At 47.1% G+C, this 16,261-nt stretch overlaps 1 protein-coding gene across 1 annotated transcript in view; it reads left to right on the top strand.

Annotated features, from left to right (window-relative positions):
* LOC117514898 (potassium/sodium hyperpolarization-activated cyclic nucleotide-gated channel 4-like) overlaps positions 1-16,261 on the top strand; it is a 90,534-nt gene that overhangs the window by 57,337 nt on the left and 16,936 nt on the right. The window lies entirely within an intron of this gene.

Consider the following 16,261-nt stretch of genomic DNA (forward strand, 5'->3'; position numbering starts at 1 on the left):
CGGATCCGGTACTGCTGGCAGGAAACAGAAACAGTCAGGTGTGGATGCGGCTGCACCCAGCAACACGGAGGGTGGAGAGTCCACCTCCACCTCTCGTCAACAACAATCAAGAAATGTAGGAAGGTGAGTACTTATCCAAATGCTGTCTGGTAGTCAGCTGTCCTACAGATAATCAACAAGAATACACTTAAAGTCACACGTATGTGTAGGCTGAGATTGTTACCTCTTTGGTAAGGCGATATCTCGGCAAATGAGGTGGAGATGCCGTCCTGCTGATATACCTCCTTATTGATTGGGATCAGCTGTCTCCAGTGATGGGTGACAGCTGTCATCCTGGCTGCTCCTGTAAGGCGGCAGCGCCCTCCGGTGCCTGGAGCCCGCACTCCAGGCAGGGCGCCCTCTAGTGGTGGTGGGCCAGCAGTACCTCCTCTTCAGCGGCCCACACAACAGGACCCCCCCCCCCCCTCAACGGGCGCCTCCTGGCGCACGACCGGGTTTGTCAGGGTGGCGACGGTAGAAGTCGGCCAGGAGGGCCGGGTCCAGGATGAAGCCCTTCTTCACCCAGGAGCGTTCTTCGGGGCCGTACCCCTCCCAGTCCACCAGATACTGAAAACCCCGGCCCATCCGTCGGACGTCGAGGAGCCGGCGCACGGTCCAAGCCGGCTCACCGTCGATGATCCGGGCAGGAGGTGGCGCCGGACCCGGAGTGCAGAGGGGTGAGGTGTGATGAGGTTTAATCCTAGAGACGTGGAATACTGGATGAATCCGCAGTGAGGCCGGAAGCTGGAGCCTCACTGCGGCGGGATTGATGACCTTGAGTATCTTGTACGGACCGATGTATCGTTCTTGCAGTTTTGGGGAGTCCACTTGAAGGGGAATGTCCTTGGTGGACAACCACACTTCCTGCCCAGGACGATACGTGGGAGCCGGGGCCCGCCACCGGTCTGCATGGTTCTTCGCCCTCGTCCGGGCCCTTAACAAAGCAGAACGGGCGGCACGCCACACCCAACGGCACTTCCGTAGGTGGGCCTGGACCGAGGGCACACCGACCTCCCCCTCAACCACCGGAAACAACGGGGGTTGATACCCCAAGCACACCTCGAAAGGGGAGAGGCCGGTGGCTGATGACACTTGACTGTTGTGGGCGTACTCGATCCAGGCCAGGTGGGTACTCCAGGCCGTCGGGTGCGCGGCTGTCACACAGCGTAGGGTCTGCTCCATCTCCTGGTTGGCCCGTTCTGCTTGTCCGTTGGTCTGGGGGTGATACCCGGACGAGAGACTGACCGTGGCCCCCAGTTCCCGGCAAAAGCTCCTCCAAACATGCGAGGAGAACTGGGGGCCGCGATCGGAGACGATGTCTGATGGTATCCCATGCAGACGGACGACGTGGTGGACTAGGAGGTCCGCTGTCTCCTGGGCCGTTGGTAGCTTCGGGAGGGCCACGAAGTGGGCCGCCTTGGAGAATCGGTCCACTATCGTGAGGATGACGGTGTTTCCCTGGGACGGCGGGAGACCCGTGACAAAATCCAGGCCGATGTGAGACCAGGGGCGATGAGGCACGGGCAGCGGCTGTAGCAATCCCGATGTCTTGCGGTGGTCGGCCTTGCCCCTGGCGCAGGTGGTACAGGCCTGGATGTAACCCCGGACGTCGGCCTCCAGGGACGCCCACCAGAAGCGCTGCCGGACGACTGCCACGGTTCTTCACACCCCAGGATGACAGGAGAGCTTAGAACCGTGACAGAAGTCCAGAACTGCAGCCCTGGCTTCTGGTGGGACGTTGAGTTTGTTCTTCGGTCCGGATCCGGGGTCCGGGTCTCGTGTCAGGGCCTCCCGGACGGTCTTCTCCACGTCCCAGGTGAGGGCGGCCACGATAGCGGACTCCGGGATGATGGGATCCGGGGGATCCGACGACTCCGTTTTGACCTCATCTTCATGTACCCGGGACAAAGCATCCGATCTTTGATTTTTGGTCCCGGGACGGTAGGTGATCCGGAAGTCAAAACGGCCGAAGAACAGTGACCAGCGGGCTTGCCTGGGATTCAGCCGCTTGGCGGTCCTGATATACTCCAGGTTCCGGTGGTCAGTGAAAACCGTGAATGGCACGGACGTTCCCTCCAACAGATGTCTCCACTCCTCAAGAGCCTCTTTCACTGCAAGGAGCTCTTGATTGCCGACGTCATAGTTCCGTTCGGCTGGGGTCAACCTGCGGGAAAAATAGGCACACGGGTGAAGGACCTTATCGGTCTTCCCGCTCTGGGACAGCACGGCTCCTATCCCTGAGTCCGAGGCGTCCACTTCAACCACTAACTGGCAACTAGGATCGGGCTGCACCAGAACAGGTGCAGACAAGAAGCGCCGTTTCAACTCCTTGAACGCGGCATCGCACCGATCCGACCAGGTGAAGGGGACTTTTGGTGAGGTCAGGGCTGTCAGGGGGCTAACTACCTGACTGTAGCCCTTAATGAACCTCCTGTAAAAATTATCAAAGCCGAGGAACTGTTGCAACTTCCTACGGCTTGTGGGTTGGGGCCAGTCTCTCACCGCCGCAACCTTGGCCGGATCAGGAGCGACGGAGTTGGAGGAGATAATGAACCCCAAGAAGGATAAAGACGTGCGGTGGAACTCACACTTCTCGCCCTTCACAAACAGCCGGTTCTCCAACAACCGCTGCAGGACCTGACGTACATGCTGGACATGGGTCTCAGGGTCCGGAGAAAAGATGAGTATGTCGTCTAGATATACGAAGACGAACCGGTGCAGGAAATCCCGCAAGACATCGTTAACCAACGCTTGGAAAGTCGCGGGAGCGTTTGTGAGACCGAACGGCATGACCAGGTACTCAAAGTGACCTAAGGGGGTGTTAAATGCCGTCTTCCACTCGTCTCCCTTCCGGATCCGAACCAGGTGGTACTCATTTCTAAGATCGAGCTTGGTGAAAATCTGGGCTCCATGCAGGGGTGTGAACACTGAATCCAACAGGGGCAACGGGTATCGGTTGCGAACCGTGATCTCGTTCAACCCCCTATAATCAATGCATGGACGAAGTCCGCCGTCTTTTTTACCCACAAAAAAGAAACCTGCACCCATCGGGGAGGTGGAATTCCGGATCAACCCGGCAGCTAACGAGTCCCGGATGTAGGTCTCCATTGATTCGCGCTCAGGCCGTGAGAGGTTGTACAGCCTACTGGACGGGAACTCACTGCCCGGAACCAAATCAATGGCACAATCATACGGACGGTGGGGGGGAAGAGTGAGAGCCAGATCCTTGCTGAACACGTCAACAAGGTCGTGGTACTCCACCGGCACCGTCCCCAGACTGGGCAGGACTCTGACCTCCTCCTTAGCTCGGGAGCCGGGAGGAACCGAGGAACCTTGACACACCCGATGGCAGGTCTCGCTCCACTGCACCACTACCCCGGACGGCCAATCAATCCGGGGATTGTGCTTCAACATCCAGGGAAATCCTAAAACCACACGGGAGGTGGCCTGGGTCTCAAAAAACTCGATCACCTCCTGGTGATTTCCTGACACCACCAGAGTTACAGGAGGTGTCTTATGCGTGATCGGAGGGAGTAGGGAGCCATCTAGCGCCCGAACCTGAACAGGCGAGGTAAGCGCCACCAGAGGGAGCCCTATCTCCCTGGCCCATCTGCTGTCCAACAGATTCCCTTCAGAGCCCGTGTCCACCAGTGCTGGGGCCTTCAGGGTTGAGTCCTCATAAAGGATCGTGACTGGGAGTCGTGTGGCAATGTGGGTGTGTCCCACGTGAATGTCTCGGCCCACCCCTAGCCCAGTCTCTAGGGGCGGGCGTTGGAGTTTTAACCGCTCGGGGCAGTCTCTCACATGGTGCTCTATGGCACCACAAACAAAACAAGCTCCGTGGGCCCGTCTCCTCTGTGCATCCGGTGCCCTAAATGTTGCCCTACTCGTGTCCATAGCTTCGTCAGTAGGGGGAGCTGTGGTCCCACGGAGCGCAGGGGCCGTGGAGCGTGGGGAGGGCGGAGCGCGGTCGGAACCAGAAGGGAGAGGGACGGCGCGTGCCCGGCCACGCCCTTCGTCTCGTTCCCGCCGACGTTCTTCTAACCGGTTGTCTAACCTTATGACGAGATCGATGAGCCCATCTAAATCCCGCGGTTCGTCCTTAGCCACCAGATGCTCCTTAAGAACAAATGACAGTCCGTTTACGAAGGCGGCGCGGAGCGCAGTGCTATTCCAGCCGGACCTCGCAGCCGCGATGCGGAAGTCGACTGCATAGGCAGCTGCGCTCCGACGCCCCTGTCTCATTGACAGTAGCACGGTTGAAGCGGTTTCGCCTCTATTAGGGTGATCGAACACGGTTCTGAGCTCCCTCACAAACCCATCATATGTCAGAAGGAGCCGTGAATTCTGCTCCCAGAGCGCTGTAGCCCAAGCGCGTGCCTCACCGCGAAGCAGGTTTATTACATAAGCTACCTTGCTAGCATCGGTCGCGTACATGACTGGACGCTGTGCGAAGACGAGCGAACACTGCATAAGAAAATCTGCGCACGTCTCCACACAGCCTCCGTACGGCTCTGGGGGGCTTATGTAAGCTTCAGTGGAAGGTGGGGGGGGTCGTTGGATGACCAGTGGAACATCGCTGTTACGCACAGGGTCGACGGGAGGGAGAGCCGCAGCGGCGCCCAGGGGGCGCGCTTCCACTTGTGCGGCGAGAGCCTCCACCTTGCGGTTCAGGAGGACGTTCTGCTCGGTCATTAAATCTATCCGAGTCGTGAAAGCGGCGAGGATCCGCTGCAACTCACCGATCACCCCTCCCGAGGACGCCTGCGCGTCCTGGTCTTCCATTGGCCGTTCAACAGCCGGTTGACGCCCCTCGGGATCCATGACGTTGGCCGAGATATCCTGTTGTGAAAGTGTAGGAACACGGACCCACAACAGGGGGCGCAAATGAACGGACAATGGAGGAGTCAAATAACACTGTTTTTACTGTTGTGAAACAGGCACAACAAATACAACCGATTACAATATGGAGATTGAGCTTAATTACAACGGTGTCGTGTGGGCAGGCTCGACGATAGGAGACGTCTGTCCAAGTCGAACCGGAACCAACCCGATTTCCTCTGCCACCGAACCCCGGGAATACTGTAGCCGCCAAGTCCCGAATTCCCAGGTGGCCACTGCCTCCGCTCGTCGGATCCGGTACTGCTGGCAGGAAACAGAAACAGTCAGGTGTGGATGCGGCTGCACCCAGCAACACGGAGGGTGGAGAGTCCACCTCCACCTCTCGTCAACAACAATCAAGAAATGTAGGAAGGTGAGTACTTATCCAAATGCTGTCTGGTAGTCAGCTGTCCTACAGATAATCAACAAGAATACACTTAACGTCACATGTATGTGTAGGCTGAGATTGTTACCTCTTTGGTAAGGCGATATCTCGGCAAATGAGGTGGAGATGCCGTCCTGCTGATATACCTCCTTATTGATTGGGATCAGCTGTCTCCAGTGATGGGTGACAACTGTCATCCTGGCTGCTCCTCTAAGGCGGCAGCGCCCTCCGGTGCCTGGAGCCCGCACTCCAGGCAGGGCGCCCTCTAGTGGTGGTGGGCCAGCAGTACCTCCTCTTCAGCGGCCCACACAACACCTCTAGTAATACTGTGACAAATCTTGGAGTCATTTTTGATAAGGATATGTCATTCAATGCGCATATTAAACAAATATGTAGGACTGCTTTTTTGCATTTGGGCAATATCTCTAAAATTAGAAATGTCTTGTCTCAGAGTGATGCTGAAAAACTAATTCATGCATTTATTAAATCTAGGCTGGACTACTGTAATTTATTATTATCAGGTTGTCCTAAAAGTTCCCTGAAAAGCCTTCAGTTAATTCAATATGCTGCAGCTAGAGTACTAACGGGGACTAGAAGGAGAGAGCATATCTCACCCATATTTGCCTCTCTTCATTGGCTTCCTGTTAATTCTAGAATAGAATTTAAAATTCTTCTTCTTACTTATAAGGTTTTGAATAGTCAGGTCCCTTCTTATCTTAGGGACCTCATAGTACCATATCACCCCAATAGAGCGCTTCGCTCTCAGACTGCAGGCTTACTTGTAGTTCCTAGGGTTTGTAAGAGTAGAATGGGAGGCAGAGCCTTCAGCTTTCAGGCTCCTCTCCTGTGGAACCAACTCCCAATTCGGATCAGGGAGACAGACACCCTCTCTACTTTTAAGATTAGGCTTAAAACTTTCCTTTTTGCTAAAGCTTATAGTTAGGGCTGGATCGGGTGACCCTGAACCATCCCTTAGTTATGCTGCTATAGACTTAGACTGCTGGGGGGTTCCCATAATGCACTGAGTGTTTCTTTCTCTTTTTGCTCTGTATGCACCACTCTGCATTTAATCATTAGTGATTGATCTCTGCTCCCCTCCACAGCATGTCTTTTTCCCGGTTCTCTCCCTCAGCACCAACCAGTCCCAGCAGAAGACTGCCCCTCCCCGAGCCTGGTTCTGCTGGAGGTTTCTTCCTGTTAAAAGGGAGTTTTTCCTTCCCACTGTTGCCAAGTGCTTGCTCACAGGGGGTCGTTTTGACCGTTGGGGTTTTTCCGTAATTATTGTATGGCTTTGCCTTACAATATAAGGCGCCTTGGGGCAACTGTTTGTTGTTATTTGGCGCTATATAAATAAATTGATTTGATTGATTTTAAATTTTCATCCCCAAAACTAACACCTGCATCAAATCACATCTGCTCATTAGTCTGCATCTAAAAAGGAGTGATGACACCTTGGAGAGCTGTTGCATCAAGTGGACTGACATGAATCATGGCTCCAACACGAGAGATGTCAATTGAAACAAAGGAGAGGATTATCAAACTCTTAAAAGAGGGTAAATCATCACGCAATGTTGCAAAAGATGTTGGTTGTTCACAGTCAGCTGTGTCTAAACTCTGGACCAAATACAAACATGGGAAGGTTGTTAAAGGCAAACATACTGGTAGACCAAGGAAGACATCAAAGCCTCAAGACAGAAAACTTAAAGCAATGTCTCAAAAATCGAAAATGTACAACAAAACAAATGAGGAACGAATGGGAGGAAACTGGAGTCAACGTCTGTGACCGAACTGTAAGAAACCGCCTAAAGGAAATGGGATTTACATACAGAAAAGCTAAACGAAAGCCATCATTAACACCTAACCAGAAAAAAACAAGGTTACAATGGGCTAAGGAAAAGCAATCATGGACTGTGGATGACTGGATGAAAGTCATATTCAGTGATGAATCTCGAATCTGCATTGGGCAAGGTGATGATGCTGGAACTTTTGTTTGGTGCCGTTCCAATGAGATTTATAAAGATGACTGCCTGAAGCGAACATGTAAATTTCCACAGTCATTGATGATATGGGGCTGCATGTCAGGTAAAGGCACTGGGGAGATGGCTGTCATTACATCATCAATAAATGCACAAGTTTCCGTTGATATTTTGGACACTTTTCTTATCCCATCAATTGAAAGGATGTTTGGGGATGATGAAATCATTTTTCAAGATGATAATGCATCTTGCCATAGAGCAAAAACTGTGAAAACATTCCTTGCAAAAAGTAACTTAGGGTCAATGTCATGGCCTGCAAATAGTCCGGATCTTAATCCAATTGAAAATCTTTGGTGGAAGTTGAAGAAAATGGTCCATGACAAGGCTCCAACCTACAAAGCTGATCTGGCAACAGCAATCAGAGAAAGTTGGAGCCAGATTGATGAAGAGTACTGTTTGTCACTCATTAAGTCCATGCCTCAGAGACTGCAAGTTGTTATAAAAGCCAGAGGTGGTGCAACAAAATACTAGTGATGTGTTGGAGCGTTCTTTTGTTTTTCATGATTCCATAATTTTTTCCTCAGAATTGAGTGATTCCATAATTTTTTCCCTCTGCTTGGTCTAAAAAAGTAACCGTTACTGACTGCCACAATTTTTTTTTCCTGATTTCTTATAGTGTTTCTTAAAGCCAGAAAGTTGCCATTTGAAATGACTTTAGTTTTTTGTCATGTCTGTGATCTGCTTTTTTTCTACAAAATTAAACAACTGAATGAACATCCTCCGATGCCGGTGATTCCATCATTTTTGCCAGGGGTTGTATGGTGTTGGGCCTATATATTGCATACCAGGTATCATGGATCAGTTTGGATATGTCAAAATACTTGAAGAGGTCATGTTGCCTTATGCTTGAAATTGGTGTTTCAACAAGACAATGACCCCAAGCACAGTAGTAAACGAGCAAAATCTTGGTTCCAAACCAACAAAATTAATGCCTTCCAGATGTGAAGAAATCATGAAAAACTGTGGTTATACAACTAAATACTAGTTTAGTGATTCACAGGATTGCTAAAAAAGCAGTTTGAACATAATAGTTTTGAGTTTGTAGCGTCAACAGCAGATGCTGCTATTATTGTGAACACCCCCTTTTTCTACTTTTTTTTACTAATAGCCCAATTTCATAGCCTTAAGAGTGTGCATATCATGAATGCTTGGTCTTGTTGGGTTTGTGAGAATCTACTGAATCTACTGGTACCTTGTTTCCCATGTAACAGTAAGAAATATACTCAAAACCTGGATTAATCTTTTTAGTCACATAGCACTACTATTATTCTGAACACTACTGTATAATGCAAATTATGCATTATCCACCTACTATAGTTGCATATATTTATTATTATGACCTGGTAAGCCCCTATGTACCAGCTCGGGTCCTGTGTTCTCAGGGTGCAGGACTTCTGTGTGTTCCCAGGGTGAATAAAAAGTCTGCCGGTTACAGAGCTTTCTCCTACCGTGCCCCAGCTCTGTGGAACGATCTCTCGGCACACATTCGGCAGTCGGATACTGTGGACACTTTTAAGTCACGTTTAAACACTCATTTGTTTTCCCTGTTTTATCATTAGTGTTATGATGTGTTTTTATTCTTGTATTCTTTTATGGTTGTCTTTCTTTTATGGTCGTCTTTTTATTGTGTTTTAAATTTTTAATTGTTTTTTTTTATGTTGTGTGAAGCGCCTTGAGACGATTTCATCGTGAATTGGCGCTATATGAATTAATAAATTTGATTTTGATTTGAATTTGATATCAAATCAATTTTATTTATGTAGCGCCAAATCACAACAAACAGTTGCCCCAAGGCACTTTATATTGTAAGGCAAGGCCATACAATAATTACGGAAAAACCCTAACAGTCAAAACGACCCCCTGTGAGCAAGCACTTGGCTACAGTGGGAAGGAAAAACTCTCTTTTAACAGGAAGAAACCTCCAGCAGAGCCAGGCTCAGGGAGGGGCAGTCTTCTGCTGGGACTGGTTGGGGCTGAGGGGAGAGAACCAGGAAAAAGACATGTTGTGGAGGGGAGCAGCGATCAATCACTAATGATTAAATGCAGAGTGGTGCATACAGAGCAAAAAGAGAAAGAAACACTCAGTGCATCATGGGAACCCCCCAGCAGTCTAAGTCTATAGCAGCATAACTAAGGGATGGTTCAGGGTCACCAGATCCAGCCCTAACTATAAGCTTTAGCAAAAAGGAAAGTTTTAAGCCTAATCTTAAAAGTAGAGTGGGTGTCTGTCTCCCTGATCTGAATTGGCAGCTGGTTCCACAGGAGAGGAGCCTGAAAGCTGAAGGCTCTGCCTCCCATTCTACTCTTACAAACCCTAGGAACTACAAGTAAGCCTGCAGTCTGAGAGCGAAGCGCTCTATTGGGGTGATATGTTACTATGAGGTCCCTAAGATAAGATGGGACCTGATTATTCAAAACCTTATAAGTAAGAAGAAGAATTTTAAATTCTATTCTAGAATTAACAGGAAGCCAATGAAGAGAGGCCAATATGGGTGAGATATGCTCTCTCCTTCTAGTCCCCGTTAGTACTCTAGCTGCAGCATATTGAATTAACTGAAGGCTTTTCAGGGAACTTTTAGGACAACCTGATAATAATAAATTACAGTAGTCCAGCCTAGATTTAATAAATGCATGAATTAGTTTTTCAGCATCACTCTGAGACAAGACATTTCTAATTTTAGAGATATTGCCCAAATGCAAAAAAGCAGTCCTACATATTTGTTTAATATGCGCATTGAATGACATATCCTTATCAAAAATGACTCCAAGATTTGTCACAGTATTACTAGAGGTCAGGGCAATGCCATCCAGAGTAAGGATCTGGTTAGACACCATGTTTCTAAGATTTGTGGGGCCAAGTACAATAACTTCAGTTTTATCTGAGTTTAAAAGCAGGAAATTAGAGGTCATTCATGTCTTTATGTCTGTAAGACAATCCTGCAGTTTAGCTAATTGGTGTGTGTCCTCTGGCTTCATGGATAGATAAAGCTGGGTATCATCTGCATAACAATGAAAATTTAAGCAATGCCGTCTAATAATACTGCCTAAGGGAAACATGTATAAAGTGAATAATATTGGTCCTAGCACAGAACCTTGTGGAACTCCATAATTAACCTTAGTCTGTGAAGAAGATTCCCCATTTACATGAAGAAATTGTAATCTATTAGATAAATATGATTCAAACCACCGCAGCGCAGTGCCTTTAATACCTATGGCATGCTCTAATCTCTGTAATAAAATTTTATGGTCAACAGTATCAAAAGCAGCACTGAGGTCTAACAGAACAAGCACAGAGATGAGTCTACTGTCTGAGGCCATAAGATCATTTGTAACCTTCACTAATGCTGTTTCTGTACTATGATGAATTCTAAAACCTGACTGAATCTCTTCAAATAGACCATTCCTCTGCAGATGATCAGTTAGCTGTTTTACAACTACCCTTTCAAGAATTTTTGAGAGAAAAGGAAGGTTGGAGATTGGCCTATAATTAGCTAAGATAGCTGGGTCAAGTGATGGCTTTTTAAGTAATGGTTTAATTACTGCCACCTTAAAAGCCTGTGGTACATAGCCAACTAATAAAGATAGATTGATCATATTTAAGATTGAAGCATTAATTAATGGTAGGGCTTCCTTGAGCAGCCTGGTAGGAATGGGGTCTAATAGCCATGTTGATGGTTTGGAGGAAGTAACTAATGAAAATAACTCAGACAGAACAATCAGAGAGAAAGAGTCTAACCAAATACCGGCATCACTGAAAGCAGCTAAAGATAGCGATATGTCTTTGGGATGGTTATGAGTAATTTTTTCTCTAGTAAGTCCCTTCGGCTGCTCCCTTGTTTGCACTCGGGGTCGCCACAGCAAATCCAAGGTGGATCTGCATGTTGATTTGGCACAGGTTTTACGCCGGATGCCCTTCCTGACGCAACTCCACATTACATGGAGAAATGTGGCAGGGGTGGGATTTGAACCCAGAACCTTCCGAACTGAAACCAAGCGCATTAACCACTTGGCCACCGCCCCTGCATGAGTAATTTTTTTCTCTAATAGTTAAAATTTTATTAGCAAAGAAAGTCATGAAGTCATTACTAGTTAAAGTTAAAGGAATACTCGGCTCAATAGAGCTCTGACTATTTGTCAGCCTGGCTACAGTGCTGAAAAGAAACCTGGGGTTGTTCTTATTTTCTTCAATTAGTGATGAGTAGTAAGATGTCCTAGCTTTACGGAGGGCTTTTTTATAGAGCAACAGACTCTTTTTCCAGGCTAATTGAAGATCTTCTAAATTAGTGAGATGCCATTTCCTCTCCAACTTACGGGTTATCTGCTTTAAGCTGCGGGTTTGTGAGTTATACCACGGAGTAAGGCACTTCTGATTTAAAGCTCTCTTTTTCAGATTAGCTACAGCATCCAAAGTTGTCTTCAATGAGGATGTAAAACTATTGACGAGATACTCTATCTCACTTACAGAGTTTAGGTAGCTACTCTGCACTGTGTTGGTATATGACATTAGAGAACATAAAGAAGGAATCATATCCTTAAACCTAGTTACAGCGCTTTCTGAAAGACTTCTAGTAAAATGAAACTTATCCCCCACTGCTGGGTAGTCCATCAGAGTAAATGTAAATGTTATTAAGAAATGATCAGACAGAAGGGAGTTTTCAGGGAATACTGTTAAGTCTTCAATTTCCATACCATAAGTCAGAACAAGATCTAAGATATGATTAAAGTGGTGGGTGGACTCATTTACTTTTTGAGCAAAGCCAATTGAGTCTAATAATAGATTAAATGCAGTGTTGAGGCTGTCATTCTCAGCATCTGTGTGGATGTTAAAATCGCCCACTATAATTATCTTATCTGAGCTAAGCACTAAGTTAGACAAAAGGTCTGAAAATTCACAGAGAAACTCACAGTAACGACCAGGTGGACAATAGATAATAACAAATAAAACTGGTTTTTGGGACTTCCAATTCGGATGGACAAGACTAAGAGTCAAGCTTTCAAATGAATTAAAGCTCTGTCTGGGTTTTTGATTAATTAATAAGCTGGAATGGAAGATTGCTGCTAATCCTCCCCCTCGGCCTGTCCTACGAGCGTTCTGGCAGTTAGTGTGACTCGGGGGTGTTGACTCATTTAAACTAACATATTCATCCTGCTGTAACCAGGTTTCTGTAAGGCAGAATAAATCAATATGTTGATCAATTATTATATCATTTACTAACAGGGACTTAGAAGAGAGAGACCTAATGTTTAATAGACCACATTTAACTGTTTTAATCTGTGGTGCAGTTGAAGGTGCTATATTATTTATTCTTTTTGAATTTTTATGCTTAAATAGATTTTTACTGGTTATTGGTGGTCTGGGAGCAGGCACCGTCTCTACGGGGATGGGGTAATGAGGGGATGGCAGGGGGAGAGAAGCTGCAGAGAGGTGTGTAAGACTACAACTCTGCTTCCTGGTCCCAACCCTGGATAGTCACGGTTTGGAGGATTTAAGAAAATTGGCCAGATTTCTAGAAATGAGAGCTGCTCCATCCAAAGTGGGATGGATGCCGTCTCTCCTAACAAGACCAGGTTTTCCCCAGAAGCTTTGCCAATTATCTATGAAGCCCACCTCATTTTTTGGACACCACTCAGACAGCCAGCAATTCAAGGAGAACATGCGGCTAAACATGTCACTCCCGGTCCGATTGGGGAGGGGCCCATAGAAAACTACAGAGTCCGACATTGTTTTTGCAAAGTTACACACCGATTCAATGTTAATTTTAGTGACCTCCGATTGGCATAACCGGGTGTCATTACTGCCGTCGTGAATTACAATCTTACCAAATTTACGCTTAGCCTTAGCCAGCAGTTTCAAATTTCTTTCAGTGTCGCCTGCTCTGACCCCCGGAAGACAATTGACTATGGTTGCTGGTGTCGCTAACTTCACATTTCTCAAAAAAGAGTCGCCAATAACCAGAGTTTGATCCTCGGTGGGTGTGTCGCCAAGTGGGGAAAAACGGTTAGAAATGTGAACGGTTTGGCGGTGTACACGGGGCTTCTGTTTAGGGCTACGCTTCCTCCTCACAGTCACCCAGTCGGCTGCTTTCCCGGCTGCTCAGGATCTGCTGGAAGGGAACTAACGGTGGCTAAGCTACCTTGGTCCGCACCGACAACAGGGGCCTGGCTAGCTGTAGAATTTTCCACGGTGCGGAGCCGAGTCTCCAATTCGCCCAGCCTGGCCTCCAAAGCTACGAATAAGCTACACTTATTACAAGTACCATTACTGCTAAAGGAGGCCGAGGAATAACTAAACATTTCACACCCAGAGCAGAAAAGTGCGGGAGAGACAGGAGAAGCCGCCATGCTAAATCGGCTAAGAGCTAGTAGCTGCGCTAAGCTAGCGGATTCCTAAAAACACACAAAGTGAATAATGTGTAAATAATTTAGAGGTAATTCAGCAGAGGGAGTGCTTTAGTTAAGGCACGTGAAGATTACACTGTGAAACAAATCGTTATCTAGTTATCTAGATCAATCTAACTGCGCAGATTAAACAGCTAACAGATACAGCAAAACACCGCTGTGCTCCGGAACAGGAAGTGATACAATACCGCAGTGAGAGCCAACCACCAGTAGAGGCCAAGCACGAAGTCAGTAAAAGACTATCACTGATGTTTTGCATTAAATAGTCCCAAAGTCCTACAGTTCTATGACACTGAGTAGAGATTTTCAGATGCTATAAGCAAAATTTGTTTTGAAACAGCTCATTTTAGACTTCTGTTAGATATGACAAAGGACTCAATATCGGGACTCTGACTAGTCCTGAGTTTTGCTCAATTAGCTGGTCTAGTTCTGTGTGACAAACCCACATGGTCTAAGACAGAAAGACTAAGAAATGCAACCTTTCATGAGGGATAGTGTGGGTTTATGCCCAGTTGGTTCATTCCCAATGTGTCTACTCTAAGATTTTACGCTTCTTCCCATTTTATCTGTTGTCTTTTTTTTTGTTTAATTAAATACACATTAATATACATTAAATAAAACTTGAAAACCAAAATTGTAATGATTTAAGTGCTAAATAACAGAATAACTTGTAAGGCAATAACCTTAACCCCTAACCCTAAACCTTAACATTTTTTGTGCATTGGCTGAATAACTTAGTAAATGACAAAGTAGACAAAATGGCACCGTTGTCCAGTTTAAAAGTAAATGAAATGGGAGTAGACCAACTGAAATATTAACATGGTGTGGACATCAACACCTTTTTATTTAGAGACCTGAAAATAGGATGTTTAGGATGCAGCTTATTTCTGCTTATATTGTATTCTTTGCCTATTTTTGGTGACCTGTATTGGATTGGTGAGAAGCTGTATAGTTTGATCCATGTCAGATAAAATCTGTGTTTAAAGATGTGTTTAGATAATGAACTGCAGCTAAATAGAGACAAATTAAGATGCCAGTTGCTAAAATGTGCCTACAGGCACATTTAGGATGTAATACTCATCAGCTGGGTCCAGAGACTGGAACTACAGTATCCTAGACTGATAGAGTACGAGGTCTGTTTGAAAAGTATCCAACCTTTTTATTTTTTTCAAAAACCTGATGGATTTGAATCACATGTGCTTGCATGAGCCAACCTTGAACCTTCATGCGCATGCGTGAGTTTTTTCACGCCTGTCGGTTGCGTCATTTGCTTGTAAGCAGCCTTTGTGTGAGGATGGGTGTAGTCTCTCATCGTTTTTTCTTTGCAAGGAAATAGCGGAACGACTGGAGCAGCGCGACTGCATCAAATTTTGCCAGAAACTGGGCAACAGCCAGGTGGAAACCATTCGGATTATTCAGCCGGCTTTCGGTGAGGATCCTGTGGGCATCACACAGATTAAGGAGCAGTACAACCGGTTTAAAGATGGCGCACAACCATGGAGAGTGCGCATCAACATGCTGAAATGACCAGATCATTTCCAAAGTGAACGCTGTGGTGATGCGGGACCGTCGTGTGACTATCCAAGAAATTGCGGAAGAGGTGGACATCAGCACTTTTTCGGCACATTCCACTGTGACAGAAGATTTTGCCATGAAAAGAGTTGCAGCGAAATTCATCGGCACGAAGCTGATGGCGCAGCAAAAGCACCTCTGTGTTGAAGCCTCACAGGACATGCTGGGACATGCCCAGCTCGTCCACAATTTCTTGGATAGTCACACGACTGAAAAGCCACCGAAAGCCGTCTGAATCTTCCGAATGGTGGACGAGCTGGGCATGTCCCAGCATGTCCTGTGAGGCTTCAACACGGAGGCACTTTTGCTGCACCATCAGCTTTGTGCCAAAGAATTTTGCTGCAACTCTTTTCATGGCAAAATCTTCTGTCACAGTGGAATGTGCCGAAAAAGTGCTGATGTCCACCTCTTCCGCAATTTCTCGGATAGTCACACGGCGGTCCCGCATCACCACAGTGTTCACTTTGGAAATGATCTGGTCATTTCAGCATGTTGATGGCCGCCCGGAGCGCAGCGCGCTCTCCACCATTGTGCGGACGTCTTTAAACCAGTTGTACCGCTCCTTAATCTGTGTGATGCCCATAGGATCATCACCAAAAGCCATCTGAATAGTCCGAATGGTTTCCACCTGGCTGTCGCCCAGTTTCTGGCAAAATTTGATGCAGTCGCGCTGCTCCAGTCGTTCCACTATTTCCTTGCAAAGAAAAAACGATGAGAGACTCCACCCATCCTCATACAAAGGCTGCTTACAAGCAAATGACGCAACCGACAGGCGTGAAAAAACTCACGCATGCGCACGAAGGTTCAAGGTTGGCTCATGCAAGCACACGTGATTCAAATCCATCAGGTTTTTGAAAAAAAATTAAAAGGTCGGATACTTTTCTAACAGACCTTGTACACTGCTGAAGGGCACAGTTGATAATGTTATTATCAGCAGCCTGCAGAGCTG

Source organism: Thalassophryne amazonica, chromosome 8 (genome assembly GCF_902500255.1).
Source record: "Thalassophryne amazonica chromosome 8, fThaAma1.1, whole genome shotgun sequence".
Lineage (NCBI taxonomy): Eukaryota > Metazoa > Chordata > Actinopteri > Batrachoidiformes > Batrachoididae > Thalassophryne > Thalassophryne amazonica.